A 21088-nucleotide genomic window follows, 5' to 3' on the forward strand; every position below is an offset into this window, starting at 1 on the left:
GTAGGCAGGCCACACAGCCAGAGTACCTTCCCCTAGCCCCCAAGAGTGGCTACAGGATGGCTATTTAAGGTGGGGTGTGAACTAAGTTTGGACTTACATGTATCTATTGCTGTGTAATAAATTACCCTAAATTGACAGCTTAAAATAACAAACATCTATTACCTCACAGTTTCTGAGTCAGGAATCCAGGAGCAGCTAAACTGGGTCGTTCTAGTTCAGTCAAGATATCAGCCAGTTTTGTTGGGCTTGACTGGTACTGAAAGATCTGTCTCCAAGCTTACTCACATATTATTGGTAGGCCTTAATTCCGTGGCACATGGGCCTCTCCATAGGTTGCCTGGGTGAGATCATGAGATGACAGCTGGCTTCCCCCAGAGTGAATGATCTGAGAGAGAGAGAGAGAGACAGAGAGAGAGAGAGAGAGAGATGGAGGCTGCAGTTTTTATAACCTAACCTTAGGAATGACATACCGTCATTTCTGCTGTATACCATTAGTGATACAGGCTGACTCTGGTACAGTGTGGGAGAGCACTGTAGATAGGTATGAATGCCAAAGGCAGGGATCATTGGTGGCTATACCCCAGAACTCCTTACTCAGTCTCTCCAGCCCACTAGCTTGCTTTTAGTTCTTGAACCCACCAATTCTGTCCCACCTCAGGGCCTATGCACCCATGGCTTCTCCTTGGTGTGTTTTTTCTGTTGATCTCTCTTGGCTGACCCTCTCTTTTTTTTTGATCTCAGCTTAAATGTTACCACTCTAGAGAGACCTTCACTTATCACTCAATATACAGCAGTTTTCTTACTCTCTATTCTATCACGTTATTTTACTTCTAGGTGCCTGGCACTTAAATATATGTTGAATGAACAAGTCTTAGTAATTATATGAACTTAGGGAAAAGATAAGCTCTCTAAACCTCAATAGCTTTATCTGTGATTAATGATCCTCTACCCACACCCACTATACAGGCTTTTGCGAGATGTTAGAATTTTCTATAACAAGTGATAAGATTATTATTGTGGTTTAACTTTTTTTTCCCCCCCTTTTTTCCTCTGGGGCAGAAGAATTGCCCAGGAATGTATTTTCCCATTTTACTTTTCAGGTTTCTTTTATCTACCTGCGTTGTAGGACTGCTTTGTTCATTTTTTTTATGTATCCATTCATTAGACTCATATTTACTGTCCTGTAAATGTTTCAGAGGATTTATTTTGAATTAAAGTTATGATTTCATGTGTGAAAAGTATTAAACTGGGGGCAAGTTTAGTAAGGTTTATTCAAAATGTAAAATGACATTGTGGTTTTGGATCATAACTAATCATAGCATTCGTTGAACGTGGAAGGTAGTGTGTGTGCTTTTTAGAAGCTAGTGATGCACAAAAGAGCAAATACCCAAGAATCAAAGCAAACTTTTAATAATGCCCAATTGGAGTTCTGGTCATGTTTGAGCCATTCAGAGTCTAATCAGTAAAAGCCCCTTGAGTCCATAATTGCCTTCTCCTTGAATCATTGCAGGTATCTATTATGCTGCACATTATCCACATGGAAACGAACATATGGTTATTGAATACATAACGAAACAGACTTTGTTGGAGAATGTTTCCTTTAGGATGCCTTAAAACATTCTTGAGCAGAATATTATGTAGGTTGCCAGTATCCCTTCTGCTCCTGGGGTTATAGGAGGGAAGTTGCTAGTTCTTTGTATTAAAGGCAGCAAATGAGCACACTGTAAGAAGTTGAAAAATTACGAATTTATTTATTTATTTAGAGAGAACTATAGTTATCTTCCATGATGAAAACAGAAATAGATGGAGTTTCTTTTCCTTTTTTAAATTAATTAATTATTTATTTATTTTCAGCTGCGTTGGGTCTTCGTTGCTGCACGCAGGCTTTCTCTAGTTGCAGCGTCTACTCTTTGTTGTGGCGCATGGGCTTCTCACTGCGCGGTGGCTTCCCTTGTTGCGGAGCACGGGCTCTAGGCACGTGGGCTTCAGTAGTTGTGGCATGCGGGCTCAGTAGTTGTGGCTCATGGGTTCTAAAGCACTGTGGCACGTGGGCTTAGTTGCTCCGTGGCATGTGGGATCTTCCCGGACCAGGGCTCGAACCCGTGTCCCCTGCATTGGCAGGAGGATTCTTAACCACTGCTCCGCCAGGGAAGTCCTAGATGGAGTTTCTTAAAAGTTAGGAAAATATTTTTTCTCTCTTGTATAACATTTCAGGGAACTCAAATGCTGGGGAGAGGCTTTCTTCAGAGTGATCAGACCATGAACCGAAGTTTGTTGCTGGCTTCGTGACAACGACAACAACAACAACAAAAATACATTTGATATGTTTAGAAAAAGAGGGGAGGAAGAGTTTTAAAAAAGACCTGTAGAGCAAAACCTATGTTAACTTGTATCTGGCTCATTCCTGCTCTGAATTAACTGGATTTTGTCAGTTATACTCAACTTAAAAAGAAACAGACGAATCAAAAGCTTATATGAGAAGTCGCTTTATTTGCATCAAATAATTTAAATAATTGTAACATCTTATATTTTAACAACTGTGCTCAAAATGATGAGAATTTTCGAATTAGCCAGAATGCCCGTTGCCTAAACATTCTGTAAGACTGGAGTATAAATATAACAAATAATTTTATTTATATCTACGATATATGCACACATTCATGAATGCACATACACATCCATATATAGGTATAAAATGATGTTTAGGGCTTCCCTGGTGGCGCAGTGGTTGAGAGTCCGCCTGCCGATGCAGGGGACACGGGTTCATGCCCCGGTCCGGGAAGATCCCACATGCCGCGGAGCAGCTGGGCCGGTGAGCCATGGCCACTGAGCCTGTGCGTCCGGAGCCTGTGCTCCACAACGGGAGAGGCCACAACAGTGAGAGGCCCACGTACCGCCAAAAAAAAAAAAAGAAAAAGAGATGTTAAAATATGAGTTTCAACCAAGATTCTAAATTGAAAGATATCAAAGTGACTAGTGAAAAAACAAATAAACCAATTAAATGGTTATTAAAGAACCAATTTTATTATTAAATAACTTTATCTAAAAAAAGTGACTGATAAAACCAACCATCCTGTAGGAGTTACAAAAATAAAGCTGAAAGTTGGATGATTCTTAAACCTCTGTATACCTCGAGGATATACAGAATTCAGTGGTGAGAAAACTGAAGGTGGATTTATGAAGAGGATATTTGGGGAGACCTACTGATGTGCTAAGTTCCCCTCCTTTCCTCTAGAATGGGGGTTGTGGGGTACCAGCCCTTACCTTGAGTGTGGTGAGAGGGGTTTCAGTAGGGCCACTGGAAAGTATGGTGTGTGTGGCCTGCAAGTGGAGGCCAGGTGGACTGAGGTCTGACTTCCATCTGAGAAATAGAAAGGGTGGGAGATAGTTGCTAGCAAAACCAAAGGAAAGGCTATTGCTTTGGTTGCCTGTGGGTAGAAGATCCATATGTATTCCCCATGAACTGAATATGGGCCATGCATAAGAGAGAAAAACAGACAGACAGATGTGCATGCACACACACACACACACACACGCACACACACACACACACACACACACACACAGATCGAGCACTTAGACCTGCCCAAGAACACTTGGAGGAACAGTCAAACCACAGCAGAGAGAAACTGCAGGTATAGCTGGATTCCTGGGGCTGAGAAGGAAGTCACGACCAGCAGGAAGAGAGATGAATTCACCAACATTAAGGGAACAACAGATGAGAGAGCCACGACAATATAGGTGGAAGGGGGACCAGATTTAGATTCCTGAAGGCCTGGAAGCCCAAAGTCAGCTGACAACAATAAACAATTAAGAGATGTCCATCTCCCTTCTCCTGACCCAGTAACCCTCGAGGGATCAGAAGATGCAGTTTAGAAGGATGAGTAGAAATACGACTGGTGAAAGAGAGAAGTAATCAATCATACTCTCTTCCCCAGATAACAGCTGTTCTACCTGAGGCTAGTCTGAGGCAGCATCCACGTATCTGCAGGAGAGAAGCTGAACTACACGTCAAGAATGAAGTTTTGATTATTACCTTACTTAGACACATTAAATACATATTTGAGCCTTTGTTTGTTAGGAGCTTAAAGTGACCATAGGTGTGGCTGGTTATCTAAGAGACACTTGAGTTTTCACTCAAGACGTACTGGTTGCATTTACTTGTAAAAGTGTAGAAAAATGTCTGGAAGGACAAACATCCAACTGTTCAAACAGGTTACCTCTTAGAGGCAGAATTGGAGACATGGGAAATGGAAGCACTTTTCCTGTTTTACTATGGGTATTCCACCCCCCGCCCCCAGAATGGTAGAATTTGAATTAATTTTACTTTTTTACATTTGCATTTTCAAAATCAAACACATTTTAAGTTCTTATGCATGTATACTTACTTAAATAAACAATCATTGTCTGTACACATAATGAGTGAGTGTGTGTGATTTCAGAGCTAAAGGAGTTTATTCCTTGGTCTGTGTAATTACTATTGAAAGCCTTATTTGTTTAAAAAAATAGTAATTGGTGTGAGCAGTGCTGAAATTTCCACAGTTGGCACTTGTACTGGTGACCTCTGTTCAGGCACTCCTCCTGCTTTATGCGCTGGCATCTCTAGTTTGTACCAGAATGACACACTATGTCTGGTTTCACTACAAAATTCATGGAGCTCTCTGCTTGAAATAATATAAAAGACCTTTATTTTTCAACCTGGGCATTCATCTATGCAACCACATCTCCTTAGGGAAATGCTGGAAAATGGAATTTCCGTGGCCTTCTCTCCCATTTGACTTTTCTTCCCCACCATTACCCTCCTTTCCCCCATCCTTGTCCAGGTATCTATTAGTTATCTCTTTCAATAATGCTGTTCTGGCTGCATTGAAAGTGCTTTTTAATGTAGGAGATGTACTCCAGGCATAACACCAGGTCACTTTCTGAGTAACATTTTATGGGATTGATTAAACTTTAGCACCGTAACTGTTGACTTTACAGGCCAGAAAATAGACTCAGAGTGTTCTGCTCTGGATAATTTGTGCCTCACAATTTTGAAAAATCACATAGAGATAAGGGTTTAACAATGTGTTTGAAAAAAGAAGCTGTCATTTATTTTTGAGTCTTCTGTATTTAAAAGACCTCAACATTTAACATGAAATAATATCTTTTAAAGTAATGAAGTTACATTACAGTAAATAACTGTATATAAAAGAAGATGGACTTTTTAATTGTAGGGTAAAGGTGAACATTTAAACTGACTTCCTCACTACTCCAGTCCTAACTGCTGAATTTCTCCTCTTTTGCTGTGGGTATGTGAAGGAGCATTTGCTTTTGGTAGAGTTTGCAAGGTTGTGAGATGATGCATAGCTAATTCTTTTTATTAGAGAAACATCTTTTGGGCTAAAATGCAATGGAATCATGAACCAAAAGCAAAATGTTTTCTTTTATTTCACCTGTTTTGGAACTTTGAAATCCAACTCATTGACTTTATCTGTACACAAAGGCCTAATGCCAAGTGGCTCAGTGATGTGGTTCACAGTAAGCAGAAACCTATTATAGAAAGGAAAGAAAAATCTCATTAATTCAAAAGGTTGGTTTTGCACTGTGTCAACTTAGCTAGGATGGAGCTATGGCTCCCAGAATTTCCTTCCCTCTGTGGTTCTAGATTAGGGTTGACCAGTAGAAAGGGCTGGGTGAGAGCTGGCAGGCAGAGACACAGCAGCAGCCACTGCACTTGGCAAGTCAGCTAGTGTTGCTGATGTGCTGGAAGGACCTGTGGAGAAGACTGATCTGCTGGCTCACGTCCTTGGTGGGGGCAGCAGCTGAGCCCCCAGTTCCGACAGCTCTGTCTGTATCAGCAACTTCTGCTTCTCTGAACTATAGGCCAGGTCCCTGTGCAGCTCAAAGGCAGACAGTAAGTCACCTTCATTATTGGGTTAGGTGATGTGAGAGGCAGGTACACGTTCCAATTTGCCCCTGCTTTCCCCCAATTTGCATCCAGTTTTTCTTCTTGACTGCCTATCCTATTGACCTTCAGCAACTTCAGATTCCTCACCAGATACAGAGCTTACAGCCTTCCAGAAGCCTCTTTGCCTTATAGAATGAATGTTGTTAATCTTGAATTATTTGTGTGAAACAAATTGCCATCTCAATTAACTTAATTTTTCAGCTCTTAGTTGAAAAAACATTCACCTACCCCACTAGAGTTTAAGAGAATATGGCATAAAAACACTGGTGAGTGATTTTTTCTAATATATACTATCTGATTAAACTTTGCAATAAGAGTAGAGCAATCTGAAGTTGGTATATTAAATGATTTGCAATTGCAATGTGCTGCACTTTTCAGGTACATGTGTAAGTAAAATAAATCAACTTCTGTCTTATCAGCATTGGGGGAATTTTTCATATGTGATCATTGTATGTTAAAGTCAGTAATATACACACTGTCTTTTTCAATAAAGATGATATTACTAACTTTTCTTCAGTAGGTCTCATGCCTGAGTTGTTGTGATATAGCTTTGTGTAAACCACAGTTCCCAGTATAGAAGGAAATATTTACTAAATGGTAGCTATTATTATTACAATTATAGAATTTAAAAAGTCTAAAAATTTTTTCAATTGGCTTAAAAAAACTCCTTTAGTATTATTGTTTTTGTTTGGGAGTATGATCTACCTAGTCATAGACAGAGTAGTGAGATTGCTATTGGACAGATTTTTGAAGTAAATGCTGCCTTCATTAATTGAAGCAATGTAGGTTTGTTTATGTTTGTTTGTGCACATGCACAACACCCATATACCTCTTGTAGATTTAATCATTGTGCAATTTACTTTGTGTTCATCTCTTAAATGCAAGTTGAAGTTCTAACCCTGGCAAGTTGTTTTCAAACATATACTAATGATGGGAAAATATATGGTAGAGTCAAGGCATGGTTTGAAGGTAGATGTCCTACAAACAGCAAACTGCTAACATTTTTGTTTATTTGTATAGCAAGTACAACCTTTATGTATGTTTGTGTATATACAAAAATGCATATATATATATATATTTACATACATGCAGTTGTATAATGTGTACAAATACATACATAGAAAATATTTAGTCTGCAATCAACAGATCAATATCAACCAGAGTATCTTACAGCCTTATCCCATCCTACGATCTTTCTATGAAGCTTACTTTCCCTTGATTTTCATAAGGGAGTGATAAGCCATCTTTTTCTGTACTTGTCTCTGACTCTATATACTCAGGGACTCAATAACAACATCCTTTATTCTTCCCTTCCCTCCCTCTACATTCTAGTCCCCCTTTCCCTGATCTCAGTATTCCTATCACACAATTATGGGTTTTGGTAAATGAAAAATTAGTTGTCTCTTACCAAATGGCTGAGACCCCTGCCATAAATTCAATATATATATATACAGATTTTCTGAAGCAAGCCCTCTTACTCCACTGCACTTGCAAATTTCCCAGATACTGTTTTGATAATACTAGGTGATTTATTTTACATAAGGGTGCATCTGAAAGGTGCAGCACATTGAGATTTGCAAACCATTTAACTTGCTAAAATCAGATTGTTCTACTTTATCTGCAAAGTTCACCCACAAGGAATTTAATATAAGGCTTTTATTCTTGTTGTTTCATGTCTTGTACTTTCCTGAGATCTGATGGATTAGTTTGAAATGGGTGTGTGGGGGAGGAAAGAAGGAAATTAGCCACTCTGCATCTTCTGTGGAAATGCAACTCCTAACTCTCCATTTCCCACATGACCATTGAGAGTATTCAAGGACTCCTAGGAAAATGACAGCACGGTCTCATAGGGAGATGTTATTACTCAGATGTAAGGTGAATAGGCATGAACCCAGGGAACGATGAATCAGAATGTTGTCTCTCTAGCTTGTAAACCTTGAAACTCAATAAGTGACTGGGTGTCAGCACCATTGCTAAGAGTAAAGAAGAGACTCAGTTTGTTCCCCCTCTCCCCTCCTCTTCTCTGCAGACATTCATTGCATGGTGGTATTGTGCCAGGGAGTCATAAGACCAAGACTGACATCCTTGCTTTGCCACTAACTTGTGTGGTTTTGGGCAAATTGCTTTAATTTTTTGGATCCCTCATGTGTAAAGTGGGTAGGGGAATCAGCATGATTTCTGAGGTCTTTACAACTCTCAAAATTTAAGACTGTCTTAAATATCAGCTCCTTTTATTTTCCTTAATCTTCCTTCCTTCCTGAACTATGATTTTCTTTCCCTTATATCCTTTTATGATAGCTTCTTATTTTTAAAAAAATATGTACTTTATTCTAGCGGATGGATCATTTTCATTCCATTCATATATTTAAGTATTTATTGAGCTCTTACAGTATGCCAAGTCCTAGCATGTAAATACAGAACAAGACAATAAAGGAGGCATCCCTTCAAAGAAGAGGGGATGCAGACAAAAAAATTAAAATATTTATTCATGCAGTGTGAAGTTCAAAGAATGGGGAAATATAGGGTGTCATGGGATCAAATAGGTAAAGGGATGAGCATCTGCCTCCTGGAGACTGGGAAAGAAAACCTGGGGTTGTGGCATTTAAGTAGAGGCTTGAAAGTCAAGTAGGAGATAAATAAACAAATGGAGATATTTAGGAGGTCAATAGGCAAGGCTTGGTAGTTGATAGGATATTGGGGGTGGTTGATAGGATATTGGGGGTGGTAACCCATCAAGTTACCGATGGGTTTATGGCTAGTAGATGAGTTTGGGAAAACATGAGGAGAGGGAGAGGCAGTGAGCAGGTTGAAAGTATTTAGCAGAGGCTGATTCAATTAGAAAGCCATTGGTAATGATTACAATATTTTATATTTGGGTAGTGCTTTTCAGAGCAAAGCACTTCCATGTACGTTTTCTTATGTCTCATAACAACTGGAAGGTAGACATTATTATTCATAATAATCAGATGTGAAGAAACTTTTTCAAAATTTGGAGATAGGCAAAAAGATGACCACATGTCCTTTTCACGTCAAAGGGTTTAACAGGATTATCTAATTCACCTGGGGGTAGGATGGTACCTTTACCGTCCTGCTGGTTGCCCCATTAATGAGTTAAAATATCTTTGACATGTATTCATTATATATTTGCATGAGAGTCATGTTTTTAGCTTTTGAAACATACTTTGAAAGAGTTGAAGCAAAAGAAGGTCTTGAGAGATTAACTGATTTGCTCAGTATCACAGCGTTAGAGACAGAGCAGGAATCTGAACTCAGATCTTACAGCACTAAATCTGGTATATTTTGTGGTACATATGATGTCAAAGGGGAATTCTGAACAGTTCCTAGTTGCTGCTATGTTTTTATTTTAAATAAGAATATTTCAGAAAAGCAGCAAGCAGAAAAGCTCATTTCATTTCATTAATTTTTTAAGTTCACCAACATTTCTGAGTTCTGTGAGGCTGCATCCTTCCATTACTTTCTCAAGTATCATAGATATCATGATACTGGATATAAAGATACTAAAACTAATTATTAGTCTCAATTTTCCTGGAAACAGAGGCACTTCGTGTACTCGGAAAGAATCTTGAATATGTTGGTAGACCTAGTATCCTTAGTCTCACTGCAAAATGATTGTATCGGTTATCTGTCAAACCTTCATCCCATTTTGGAATTCCCCTGTGATGGTTAACTTAATTGGGCCATGAGGTGCCCTAATATTTGGTCAAACATTATTCTAGGTGTTTTTGTGAGGGTTTTAGAGGATACGATTAACATTTAAATCAGTGGACTAAGTAAAGAAGATTGCCCTCCCTCTTCAAACTGGGACATCAGCTCTTCTTACCTTTGGACAAGAACTGAAGCATTGGCGCTTCCTGGACTAGAACTATGCCATCAACTCTTCTGGGTCTCCAGCTTGTCAACTCATTCTGCAGATCTTGGAACTTGCCGGCCTCCATAATTATGTGAGTCAAGTCTTTTTTTTTTGGCGGCATGCGGGCCTCTCACTGTTGTGGCCTCTCCCATTGCGGAGCACAGGCTCCGGACGTGCAGGCTCAGCGGCCATGGCTCACGGGCCCAGCCTCTCCGCGGCATGTGGGATCCTCCCAGACTGGGGCACGAACCCGCGTCCCCTGCATCAGCAGGCGGACTCTCAACCACTGCACCACCAGGGAAGCCCGAGTCAAGTCTTTATAATAAACCTCTCTCTCTCTCCACATATTGTTTCTGTTTCTTTGGAGAACACTGAATAATATACCTTCTTTCAACATTTCCAAACATGGTAATTTCAGCCTCACTTATTTGGAATGCTCTGTTAGTTGGTTCTTCCTGATATTGAACCATGATCTGTCTCCCCATAATTTTCACTCACTGGTTCTAGGTTTACTCAGTGTAATGATCTCATATTTGAAGATGGCTTTCACATGCAACAACATTTCCTCCCTGATTTCAGGAGCAATATAAGTTCACTGTAGACAATTTGAAAATTAGGTAAAGTATAAAGAAGAATAAAAATATTGACTCATAATTCTACCACTCAGAGGTAACAACCATTGTCATTTTGGTATATATTCCCTTCAGTCTTTTGTGTAGGAAAATTTTCAAACGTAGTTGAGATCCTAATGTATATATAAGTATATATTCTTTTTTCACAGTTCTGGAGGCTGAAAATCGAAGATCAAGGTACTGGCAGGTTTGGTTTCTTCTGAGACCTCTCCCTTTGGCTTTTTAAGGCTGCCTTCAATTTTGAAGCAATTGACAACTCTCAGCAGCACCATTTATTTAAAAAGCTGTCTTTTGTTCCTGAATGATGAAGCAGTCCGCATTATGTGTCATAGCTTTATTATTTTCAATTTATCTAACAACTCTCAAGTCAGTACCATACTGATTTATTTATTATAGCTTTACAATTTTTAAAAAAATATTTGATGGGACTGCTATTGCTTCATGATGCTTATTTTTAAAATGAGATTTTCCTCCTCCTTTATTCATCCACATTAATTTAGACTTTTAAAGTTCAAAACCATCTGATTGAGATTTTAGTTAGAATTTCATTAACATTCAGAAATGTCATATCTCTTTACTTATTCAAATCTTTTAAAAAACTCTTTGTAGAAGTTTACTAGATTTTTTTCATATGGATCCTGCCATTTATTTTTGGTTTTCCATAGATAGTTTATTTTTAACTTTTTTCACAATTGTACGAGATTTTAAAATACTTCTATTTTCAAAGTGGTTTTTTTAGACATAAAGAAAACATGCAATTTCTGTAACTTCATCTTGTACTACGACTTTCATTGGTTTTTAAAACTAATTCTAATAGTTTCACTCTCTTGGACTTTCTGGATAGCAATCTTTTATCTCTCCTTGTACTTTTTTCTTTATTTATAATGTATTATTAAGTTGACTGGAACTTTGTTAAATATGAAATGATAGTTATGTTACTCCTGCATTTAATGGGACTTCTTTTATTAGGTCACTGATTAGCTTAAGGTTGGTGTGTGGGCCACACCATTGGAATGTAGATGTTGGGGTTGACATTTATATCTAATACAATTTTTTTTAACGTTTTATTGGAGTATAACTGCTTTAAAATGGTGTGTTAGTTTCTGCTTTATAACGAAGTGAATCAGTTACACATATACATATATCCCTATCTCTGCCCTCTTGCGTCTCCCTCCCTCCCGCCCTCCCTATCCCACACTTCTGCTGGTCACAAAGCGCTGACCTGATCTCCCTGTGCTATGCAACTCCTTCCCACTAGCTATCTATTTTACATTTGGTAGTGTATATATGTCCATATATATACTACCACTCTCTCACTTTGTCGCAGCTTACCCTTTCCCCTCCCCGTGTCCTCAAGACCATTTTCTAGTAGGTCTGTGTCTTTATTCCCGTCTTGCCCCTAGGTTCTTCATGACCTTTTTTTTTTGTTTGTTTTGTTTTGGTTTGTTTTTTAGATTCCATATATATGTGTTAGCATATGGTATTTCTTTTTCTCTTTCTGACTTACTTCACTCTGTATAACAGACTCTAGGTCCATCCACAACACTGCAAATAACTCAATTTCGTTTCTTTTTATGGTTGAGTAATATTCCATTGTATATATCTGCCACATCTTCTTTATCCATTCATCTGTCGATGGGCACTTAGGTTGCTTCCATGTCCTGGCTATTGTAAATAGAGCTGCAATGAACATTGTGGTACATGACTCTTTTTGAATTATGGTTTTCTCAGGGTATGTGGCCAGTAGTGGGATTGCTGGGTCGTATGGTAGTTCTATTTTTAGTTTTTTAAGGAACCTCCATACTGTTCTCCATAATGGCTGTATCAATTTACATTTCCACCAACAGTGTATGAGGGTTCCCTGTTCTCCACACCCTCTCCAGCTTTTATTGTTTGTAGATTTTTTGATGATGGCCATTCTGACTGGTGTGAGATGATATCACATTGTAGTTTTGATTTGCATTTCTCTAATGATTAATGATGTTGAGCATTCTTTCATGTGTTTGTTGGCAATCTGTGTATCTTCTTTGGAGAAATGTCTATTTAGGTCTTCTGCCCATTTTTGGATTGGGTTGTTTGTATTTTTGATATTGAGCTACAAAAGCTGCCTGTAAATTTTGGAGATTAATCCTTTGTCAGTTGCTTCATTTGCAAATGTTTTCTCCCATTCTGAGGGCTGTCTCTTCATCTTGTTTATGGTTTCCTTTGCTGTGCAAAAGCTTTTAAGTTTCATTAGGTCCAATTTGTTTATTTTTGTTTTTATTTCCATTACTCTAGGAGGTGGGTCAAAAAGGATCTTGCTGTGATTTATGTCATAGAGTGTTCTGCCTATGTTTTCCTCTAATAGTTTGATAGTGTCTGACCTTACATTTAGGTCTTTAATCCATTTTGAGTTTATTTTTGTGTATGGTGTTAGGGAGTGTTCTAATTTCATTCTTTTAAATGTAGCTATTCAGTTTTCCCAGCACCACTTATTGAAGAGGCTGTCTTTTCTCCATTGTATATTCTTGCCTCCTTTATCAAAGATAAGGTGACCATATGTGTGTGGGTTTATCTCTGGGATTTCTATCCTGTTCCATTGATCTATATTTCTGTTTTTGTGCCAGTACCATACTGTCTTGATTACTGTAGCTTTGTAGTATACTCTGAAGTCAGGGAGCCTGATTCCTCCAGCTCCGTTTTTCTTTCTCAAAGTTGCTTTGGCTATTCGGGGTCTTTTGGGTTTCCATACAAATAGTGAAATTTTTTGTTCTAGTTCTGTGAAAAATGCCATTGGTAGTTTGATAGGGATTGCATTGAGTATGTAGATTAGTTTGGGTAGTAGAGTCATTTTCACAATGTTGATTCTTCCAATCCAAGAACATGGTATATCTCTCCATCTATTTGTATCATCATTAATTTCTTTCATCAGTGTCTTATAATTTTCTACATACAGGTGTTTTGCCTCCTTAGGTAGGTTTCTTCCTAGATATTTTATTCTTTTTGTTACAATGGCAAATGAGAGTGTTTTCTTAATTTCACTTTCAGACTTTTCATCATTAGTTTATAGTAATGCAAGAGATTTCTGTGCATTAATTTTGTATCCTGCTACTTTACCAAATCATTGATTACCTCTAGTAGTTTTCTGGTGGATCTTTAGGATTCCCTATGTATATAGTATCATGTCATCTGCAAACAGTGACAGCTTTACTTCTTCTTTTCTGATTTGTATTCCTTTTATTTCTTTTTCTTCTCTGATTGCTGTGGCTAAAACTTCCAAAACTGTGTTGAATAATAGTGGTGAGAGTGGACAATCTTGTCTTCTTCCTGATCTTAGTGGGAAATGGTTTCACTTTTTCACCATTGAGGACAATGTTGGCTGTGGGTTTGTCATTTATGGCCTTTGTTACGTTGAGGTAAGTTTCCTCTATGCTTACTTTCTGGAGGGTTTTTTATCATAAATGGCTGTTGAATTTTGTCGAAAGCTTTCTCTGCGTCTATTGAGATGATCATATGGTTTTTCTCCTTCAATTTGTTAATATGGTGTATCACATTGATTGATTTGTGTATATTGAAGAATCCTTGCAATTGTGGGATAAACCCCACTTGATCATGGTGTATGATCCTTTTAATGTGCTGTTGGATTCTGTTTGCTAGTATTTTGTTGAGGATTTTTGCATCTATGTTCATCAGTGATATTGGTCTGTAGTTTTCTTTTTTAGTGACATCTTTGTCTGGTTTTGGTATCAGGGTGATGGTGGCCTCGTAGAATGAGTTTGGGAGTGTTCCTCCCTCTGCTATATTTTGGAAGAGTTTGAGAAGGATAGGTGTTAGCTCTTCTCTAAATGTTTGATAGAATTTGCCTGTGAAGCCATCTGGTCCTTGGATTTTGTTTGTTGGAAGATTTAAAATCACAGTTTCAATTTCAGTACTTGTGATTGGTCTATTCATATTTTCTATTTCTTCCTGGTTCAGTCTTGGAACTTTGTGCATTTCTAAGAATTTGTCCGTTTCTTCCAGGTTGTCCATTTTTTTGGCATATAGTTGCTTGTAGTAATCTCTCATGATCCTTTGTATTTCTGCCATGTCAGTTGTTACTTCCCCTTTTTCGTTTCTAATTCCATTCATTTGAGTCTTCTCCTCTTGTTTTTGTATCCATTCAGCCATGTATGTCTTTTGGTTGGAGCATTTAATCCATTTACATTTAAGGTAATTGTCGATATGTATGTTTCTATTACCATTTTCTTAATTCTTTTGGGTTTGTTATTGTAGGTTTTTACCTTGTCTTGTGTTTCCTGCCTAGAGAAGTTCTTTTAGCATTTGTTGTAAAGCTGGTTTGGTGGTGCTGGATTCTCTTAGCTTTTGCTTGTATGTAAAGATTTTAATTTCTCTGTCAACTCTGAATGAGATCCTTGATGGATAGAGTAATCTTGGTTGTAGGTTTTTCTCTTTCATCACTTTAAATATGTTCTGCCAGTCCCTTCTGGCTTGCAGAGTATCTGCTGAAAGATCAGCTGTTAACTTTATGGGGATTCCCTTGTATATTATTTGTTGTTTTTCCCTTGCTGCTTTTAATACTTTTTCTTTGTATTTAATTTTTGATAGTTTGATTAATATGTGTCTTGGCACGTTTCTCCTTGGATTTACCCTATATGGGACTCTCTGTGCTTCCTGGACTTTCTTAACTATTTCCTTACCCATATTAGAGATGTTTTCAACTATAATCTCTTCAAATATTTTCTCAGTCCCTTTCTTTTTCTCTTCTTCTCTCTGGGACCCCTGTAATTCGAATGTTGTTGCATTTAATATTGTCCCAGAGGTCTCTGAGACTGTCCTCAATTCTTTTCATTCTTTTTTCTTTATTCTGCTCTGTAGTAGTTATTTCCACTATTTTATCTTCCAAGTCACTTACCCGTTCTTTTGCCTCAGTTATTCTGCTATTGATGTTTTCTAGAGAATTTTTAATTTCATTTATTGTGTTGTTCATGATTGTTTGTTTGCTCTTTAGTTCTTCTACATCCTTGTAAACTTTTCTTGTATTTTCTCCATTGTATTTCCAAGATTTTGGATGATCTTTACTATAATTATTCTCAATTCTTTTTCAGGTAGACTGCCTATTTCCTCTTCATTTGTTAGGTCTGGTGGGCTTTTACCTTGCTCCTTCATCTTCTGTGTGTTTCTCTGTCTTCTCATTTTGCTTAACTTACTGTGTTTGGGGTCTCCTTTTCACAGGCTGCTGGTTCGTAACTCCCGTTGGTTTTGGTGTCTGCCCCCAGTTGCTAAGGTTGGTTCAGTGGGTTGTGTAGGCTTCCTGGTGGAGGGGACTAGTGCCTGTGTTCTGGTGGATTAGGCTGGATCTTGTCTTTCTGGTGGGCAGGTCTACGTCTGGCGGTGTATTTTGGGGTGTCTGTGACCCGATTAAGATTTTAGGTAGCCTCTCTATTAATGGGTGTGGTTTTTTCGTGTCTTGCTAGTTTTTTGGCATAGGGTGTCCAGCAGTGTACCTTGCTGGTCGTTGAGTGGTGCTGGGTCTGGCGTTGAGATGGAATTCTCTGGGAGATTTTTGCTGTTTGATAGTATGTGGAGCTGGGAGGTCTCTAGTGGACCAATGTCCTGAACTTGGCTCTCCCACCTCAGAGGCACAGCCCTGACACCTGGCTGGAGCACCAAGAGCCTGTCATTCACATGGCTCAGAATAAAAGGGAGAAAATAAAAAAAGGAAGAAAGAAAAAGATTAAATTAAATTAAAAAGTTATTAAAACAAAAAATAATTATTAACAATTTTTAATGTAATTAAAAAAGAAAGAAAGAAAGAACAACCAAACCAAAAAAATCAATCCACCAATGATAACAAGTGCTGAAAACTATATTTTAAAAAAAAAAGAAAACCGACAGACAGAACCCTAGGACAAATGGTAAAAGCAAAGCTATACAGACAAAATCACACACAGAAGCATACGCATACACACTAACAAAAAGGGAAAAAGAAAAATATCTTGCTCCCAAAGTCCACCTCCGCAATTTGTGATGGTTCATCGTCTATTCAGGTATTCCACCGATGCAGGGAGATTTGACTATGGAGATTTAACCCGTTGCTCCTGAAGCTGGGAGAGATTTCCCTTTCTCTTCTTTGTTCGCACAGCTCCTGGGGCTCAGCTTTGGATTTGGCCCCACCTCTGCGTGTAGGTTGCCGGAGGGCGTCTGTTCTTTGCTCAGACAGGACGGGGTTAAAGGAGCAGCTGATTCGGGGGCTCTGGCTCACTCAGGCCGGGGGGAGGGAGGGGTACGGATTCGGGGTGAGCCTGCGGCGGCAGAGGCCAGCATGATGTTGCACCAGCCTGAGGCGCGCCGTGTGTTCTCCCGGGGAAGTTTTCCCTGGATCCCGGGACCCTGGCAGTGGCAGGCTGCACAGGCTCCTGGGAGGGGCGGTGTGGGGAGTGACCTGTGCTCGCATACAGGCTTCTTGGTGGCAGCAGCAGCAGCCTTAGCATCCCATGCCCATCTCTCGGTTCCGCGCTGATAGCCGCGGCTCACGCCCGTCTCTGGAGCTCCTTTAAGCAGTGCTCTTAATCCCCTCTCCTTGTGCAGCAGGAAACAAAGAAGCAAGAAAAAGTCTCTTGCCTCTTCGGCAGCTCCAGACTTTTTCCTGGACTCCCTCCCGGCCAGCCGTGGCGCACTAACCCCTTCAGGCTGTGTTCACGCCGCCAACCCCAGTCCTCTCTCTGTGCTCTGACCGAAGCCGGAACCTCAGCTCCCAGCCCCGCCCGCCCCGGCCGGTGAGCAGACAAGCCTCTCGGGCTGGCGAGTGCTGGTCTGCACTGATCTTCTGTGCGGGAGTCTCACCGCTTTGCCCTCCGGACCCCAGTGACTGCGCTCTCTTCTGTGACTCCGAAGCTCCCGCCCTCAGCCACCCGCAGTCTCCGCCCACGAAGGGGTGTGGAAACCTTTCCTTCTTCACAGCTCCCTCCCAGAGGTGCGGGTCCCGTCCCTATTCTTGTCTCTGCTTTTTCTTTTGCCCTACCCAGGTACGTGGGGGAGTTTCTTCCCTTTTGGGAGGTCTGAGGTCTTCTGCCAGCGTTCAGTATGTGTTCTGTAGGAGTTGTTCCACATGTAGACGTATTTCTGATGTATTTGTGGGGAGGAAGGTGATCTCCGCGTCTTACTCTTCCGCCATCTTGAAGCTCCTCCCCTATATCTAATACATTTTATCTTATTACTTTTGACCCATCAACCAGCTCTTATGTAAATGTGACGAGGCAGGTAGCTTCATGCGGTGCTAGCCTCTCTTCTCTCTCTGGACCACCTGCAGCTCAAGAGATAGATCTTTCAAGAAGATAATACTGCACACAGATTCCTGTCCCTGCACTCCTCATACCAGCTTCCTTCTGTTACTTCATTAACACTGTTCAACAGCTATGGATCCTGCATATTCTAGTTCATTCAGCCCATATTTCTCTATCTTGAATACAAAGATCTGAGACATTTTATTAAATGCTCTGATGCAATCAAGATAGAATAAACCTCTGGCACCCACCTGCTTATCAGTCTAGTAATCCCAGAGGAAATGAGGCTAGTTCGGTTTATCAGTTTATTTTCACTTTCTAATGCTTGCACACCAATTATCCTGAGGTTCAATATAAAATGTTTCCTGAATTCCATTTCATTTTTTTTTTTAGAAATATAGACAATTGTTCCCATCTGGTTCCTGGGAGTCTTTCCTATTCTCAAAATTTCTCAAGTTTTGACCATGGGTGTGGGATCACTACTGTGGTCTTTTCAATATAATTATTTTGGGTCCTGAAACTTGAATTTATTTAAAACTGCTGGCTGTGTCCTTACTGTCCTTCACATTTTTGGGGCTTTAATTCTTCTTAAACAGCATTGGCACTTTCCTTTCCAGAGTGAAGGTCATGCTCCGATAGAGAAGACTGAAACTAAATAAGGGTTGAATAACTCTGACTTCACACAGTGAGTTGGCGATGATGCTTTCTTTGTTCTTGTGACAATAAACACAGCTTAAACAAGCACATTTTGTCTACAGACTTTTTCCCAATACTCAATTAGTTCTGGATTTTAGCTTTCAAAACAATATTCCTTCAGCTTTGTGTGATTAGAAAAATTCCTTCTAGGTTATATGTCCTCTTTCTATTTTCATTTTTTGTACATGATGTTTTAAACCTAAGTTTATTAGTGTACACTCCTTATTCAGCTAACTTTTCTTTTTCATCAGAATAAGTTTTCATTGCATTGTCAGCTTTTGGTTGAAAGTCCTGCATCCTTCCAGAACCATTTTCCCTCACAGAGTTTCTGTTTACATACATTCAGTAAGGGCTGAAGAGACATGTGCTATGGAAAATTATGTGATGAGAATTGAGTATAAATATTCAGACATCTATCTAGTTATCTATATATAGTTGTTTATGGTATTTATATATCATACATGTGTTTTTCAAGTTATATGTGTATATATAAGTTATTAGATATAAATTTATATGTTTGTATATATGTTGTATATAAATATATATTTATATATGTATAAAACTTTAAAAATTATATTAAATAACTCTCTATTATATATAAATATATATAAACCTTAAACTTAATTAAGTAGAAGTTTATTGAGGAGATTTAAAAATTCTTTCACCGAAAGGCACAAAGCCCTTCCAAAATTTCCAAAAATATTTTTACATTGGAAAACAAAAGAAAAAAGGTTCATTTTAAAATATTGGAGAACCTTGCTGTACTATGAGTGTATCCTGGGATATGTGTTCTTCTGAATGCTACCTGTCAGGCTAGGAGTCACTTCTATGTTGAGGTTATTGTGCTGTGACAGATCAGCACATCTCATGCTGTGGTTTGAGACTCACTGACACAGCAACTTGAACTTTCCCTTTGACCTTTGTAAAACTCAAGTTTTGGCTTGCATTGAAATCTGTGTTTCATTGACTGTGAAATTAGGAGAATCTCCAACGAGTAAAAAATGATTAGCTTTCACTTTTGGATGAAAACATGCCAAGGACAAACATTGATTTTGAGACCCTTTATAGAGCATTGCACCTTATAAAACCTCACTCTGAGGCGGATCAGAGCTATGGTACTGGTGCCAACATTTCACCTTCCAGGTCATTGCCTCTCAGCTTTCTTTTTTTGGGGTGACTTTATAAGTGAGTTTGTTTACGACCTTGAATAGTAGTGTTTTTAGATACGATTACCAATCACCAGATGATCTTTACTCATGGTGGGTATTCAAATACCCTCTATTTCTCTGGATTGTGTTGAATTGACACCTTCTTTCTTCTACTCTCCCCAGCAGAGCAGTTGTATTTTCTGTGTAACCATAGCACTTTATTTATGCTTTTATTATATCACTTGTCATCTGTATTTTAGTTATTTGTTTATATGCTTTCCCTTTGGACTGCAAGCTGCTTAAAGGCAGGAGTTCCCTTTAACGAGTCCGTGGACTCCTGGCATACTGCACAGGACTTGGAATATAGTGCTCAACTAAATGTTGACTCTATGGACTCATTATTTAAAAAATTTAAAACCTAAGTATTATAAGGGTGGCTCAGTGGAATGCAGCGGGTGTGAGTGGGGGTGTAACATATCATTTATATTTTATTTGCAAATTAATGTATTTGGAGACCTGCGCTGTGTATGAAGGCCTATGTAGATCAGATGACCCCAAGGACTCCCTTTTTCTCTTCCTCTATGTAATTATATTCAAATATCCATAACCCAGTCCTGAAATGGGTAATTTCCTGTAGATAGAGTTCCAAAGTACTAGGAGGCCCTTTCACTTTTGAGAGCAAGCCCTGAGCTTGCTGAGGGAGGTTCAAAGCAAATACCATTTTTTTTCTCTAGGTAAATTTTATTCCTTCAGACAAATGTTTAAACAACTGTTTTAAAGAAATAATATGCCCACTGCATTGGAAAAGGCAGCTATTGCTTTGGTATCCATTTTATGCTTTTCCCTTGAAGCCAAAGAGTTATCTTGTTTCTGTGAAATAACTTTCCCTCTTTAGTTGTTCAATTTGATTCAACAATTTTTGATTAAGCATTCAGGGGTCATGAATAAATGAGAACCTGCAGTGTGGTAATTGGGATATCACTACTATCTAGTAGCATGTTTAATACTCAGCCTAGCTGTGCTGCATCACCTTTTCCTCCCATCTTCCTCGTACTATTACTCCACCTCTCCAACCCGTTCCAAAAAAGGCAGTAATGTCATTGCAAGCTTCAGAAGGTAGCATTAAAATGAATACTTTTTAATTTCTTTGGATGAGATGGGGCTCTGGGCTCTGGGACAATGCTGATGGATGATGTTTTAATGCAGCTGAAATGTTTTTTTTACCGAACCAGGGAAAACTATAAATTTTGCTTCATTGCCACTGATGGCTCTATGCATGAAACTATGGTGGCGCCCTCGGCCGTGAATAATCACCTCGGCCCGGCAGATGTTACTTTGCGGGGAAAGCAATTCTTTGCCGAAGAATTGTGGAAAGATTAATTGTCTACAGCTGTTTCATGGCCCACAGCAATCTTGATACATTTATGATAAGTTTAAGAGCTCACTAGAGGCAGCTCCTATTCCCTGTTGTGAGAGGGGGGGCGGGAGACAAAGCCAGCGGCTTTATTTTGACACCTGGATTCATAGAA

General features: G+C 39.1%; 1 long non-coding RNA gene across 1 annotated transcript in view; it reads left to right on the top strand.

Annotated features, from left to right (window-relative positions):
• Window positions 1–18457, top strand: part of LOC137223228 (uncharacterized) — a 100497-nt gene extending 82040 nt beyond the window's left edge. The window contains exon 3 of the long non-coding RNA XR_010942758.1: window positions 18333–18457. This is a non-coding gene — a long non-coding RNA (uncharacterized lncRNA). The remainder of the gene's footprint in view (window positions 1–18332) is intronic.
• The last annotated feature ends 2631 nt before the right edge of the window (window positions 18458–21088 follow it).

Source organism: Pseudorca crassidens, chromosome 4, assembly GCF_039906515.1.
Source record: "Pseudorca crassidens isolate mPseCra1 chromosome 4, mPseCra1.hap1, whole genome shotgun sequence".
In the NCBI taxonomy this organism is placed as follows: domain Eukaryota; kingdom Metazoa; phylum Chordata; class Mammalia; order Artiodactyla; family Delphinidae; genus Pseudorca; species Pseudorca crassidens.